This window comes from Schistocerca cancellata, chromosome 4, assembly GCF_023864275.1.
Source record: "Schistocerca cancellata isolate TAMUIC-IGC-003103 chromosome 4, iqSchCanc2.1, whole genome shotgun sequence".
Taxonomy (NCBI): Eukaryota; Metazoa; Arthropoda; class Insecta; order Orthoptera; family Acrididae; genus Schistocerca; species Schistocerca cancellata.
Genome location: NC_064629.1, coordinates 278575013 through 278577582, shown reverse-complemented (window position 1 = coordinate 278577582; position 2570 = coordinate 278575013). Strand labels below are relative to the sequence as shown.

Below are 2570 nucleotides of genomic sequence, written 5' to 3'. Positions count from 1 at the left end.
GCGAGTGACTTCTGGATACGCGACACTGCAGCGACAAGCGGCAACATCGGGCGAAAACCATGGGTGTACAGCATGCGAGCGACCCTGTCGCGCTACAAGATGGCTGCTTAGAGCCAACCAGCTGTTTCTGTAAAACGGCGTCCTTAATCTGTAGAATACTGTAGCTGGAGACTAAGGCTACAGAATTAGATTTACTTAAGAAAATGAAGCGAAAAGGAATGATGTGCATGAAATTTACAAAGGGAGGAATCTCCTTGGAGAATTTCATAGGTATCGTCAACTACGAAAATCACCAGACAAGTTCTTCGAATACACGTGAATGAGCAGAGGAGCAATCGACAATCTCATCAATAAATTAAATACGAATATTTTTTAATTGATCAAGAACCTTTAACAGTCAATAAATGCGGAGGAATGACTATTACATGACTAACTACACTATATACAAACATAACTACACAGATTTGTACAACTGTGCAATAGCTAACTGTGGTGTAGGGGTATTGTAAACAGATCATATTTTTACTGACTCAGTTATGATTCTGTGTTCTAAGTTTTGTGTATACTGTTTACACTGCATCGCTAAGTATATTTTTAAGGTCGTGCCAAAGAACTTGATCTTCACACCTATCCCAGTATATCACACACATTTAATTCGTAGTAAATTACATTGAACCATGAAATCAGCAGTCAGTGTTAAGGCCAAGCGTTTCGATTACTGTAAATAGACCATAAAAGTAAAGCTTAGAAAATTTTCGAAAAGAAAGTCAAACATTTTGTGTAATGATTTGTCTAAAAGTTTGAAATAAAAAATATTAGGGAAAAGTTTGGTGCACCTCATTTTCTGTTCATGATTTTGAGCATCATTCAAAGACATGTAGAACATTTCTCTGATCTACTTATTTCTTTTAGACAAATCATTTCATAAAATATTTGACACTTCTTCCATTTTTGAATTTCAAGATTTATTCAGGAAGCATGATCTTACTGACTCCTCGTTTGCCTTCCTAACGTACTTGATTCGAAGGAATCCTTTTTGACATTTAAATACCGCACCAATGTATCTTTTTGTGTGCAAAATAGCTAGGTCTTGAACAGATGAATTTTTGAAACTTCATTTTCAGCAGCTTTTCGTGAAATATTTCAATTTTTCCTCAGCTTATTAACTAAGTTTTCGTTCATTACCCTGATTACTTTCAAGCAGTTAAATATTTTCATCCCAAGCTAGACCTCATGCTGGTCACCTTGATACCACGTTTACCGATTTCTCTCCCTTTGTTTGGTTACGAAAATTTGGACAAAACCTCATGTTGTAAGTTATAGGGAGTCTTGTTTTCGCTCTGCTCACGCGTTTACAAAAATGTATTGAGTGTCAATCATGTGATAAAATAGTCCTTTCTGTTGCTGTCATTTCCAAAATTCGTCGTTTCGATAACTTGAACCTTTTATGAGATACGACGATTTTTACGAACACTTGATTCCCGAAGGGCAGGAACGGTTCGGACGCGCCGTCAGCAACCTGTCCGCGGATATAACAACCAATATCCCAAGAATGAAAAGAGGTATCACTCCGGTCTCAATTTTAAATGAAATTTTGATATATTGGTTACATTTCATACACAACAATGTGTAGCCTTAAATGAACTATACGGAAAATTTACACAATGTGATTTTACCTCTGCAAATTCTTAAGAATTTCTTGCAGCCATGTACTCAATTTCGTGCAGCATAGTGAATATGACGAATAACGAAAATAAATTCTGGCCTTTATCATTTAAGGATATCAAGCTATAGGTTGCGGAAGAATCAAATTTTTTCACCGAATAGTTTTATTAAAATCGGATGTTAAGTAATTCATAGTTGCCGTCACGTCCGCTCCACTGCTTTGCCAAGGAGACACGTATATATACTAAGATGGTATCTGTTCTTTCAGGCATGTACACTGATGACATATACATGTCCGAAAGAACAGATACCATCTTAGTATAAATACAGTTAAGGCTCACCGGCCACTTGACCATCTTCTTCTTCTGTGCGAATGCACAAACAGAGCCCGAACTCTTACGGGAATCGGCAACGCCCGCGAGTAATGAGTGTAATGGACGGGGACACTACGAATGTGGTGCGGGACAATACGTTGAGAATGTGGGTTTCGCGGGAGGCGTGCCAGAGATAAAGCTCTGCAGTTGCGCTATCCTCTGTGTCATCGGTGGCTCAAATGGATAGAGCGTCTGCCATGTAAGCAGGAGATCCCGGGTTCGAATCCCGGTCGGGGCACACATTTTCATCTGTCCCCGTTGACGTATGTCAACGCCTGTTAGCAGCTAAGGGAGTTCATTTCATTGTAAGAAGACACGTGGCTGTCGCTCTGCGTCGCGCGTGCTGTAGTGACTAGATTCAAACACGTTTGAATGCAAACGTCGTCAGTTGCAGCGGGAGATAGGCAGCGACACAGATGTCGCTAACGTAGGACACTTCCGTAACTACACCTGCGGTTGTATTCTGTCGCCTAAGTCCTGGTGTAAATCTTTCAATTGGACACCACTTCAGCGACTTGCGTGTTTCTTACC

General features: G+C 39.8%; 1 non-coding gene across 1 annotated transcript; it reads left to right on the top strand.

The window, feature by feature from the left end:
- Positions 1-2202: 2202 nt before the first annotated feature.
- Trnat-ugu (transfer RNA threonine (anticodon UGU)) lies at positions 2203-2277 on the top strand. Its single transcript has one exon. It is a non-coding gene; the product is annotated as a tRNA-Thr (tRNA).
- Positions 2278-2570: the final 293 nt, after the last annotated feature.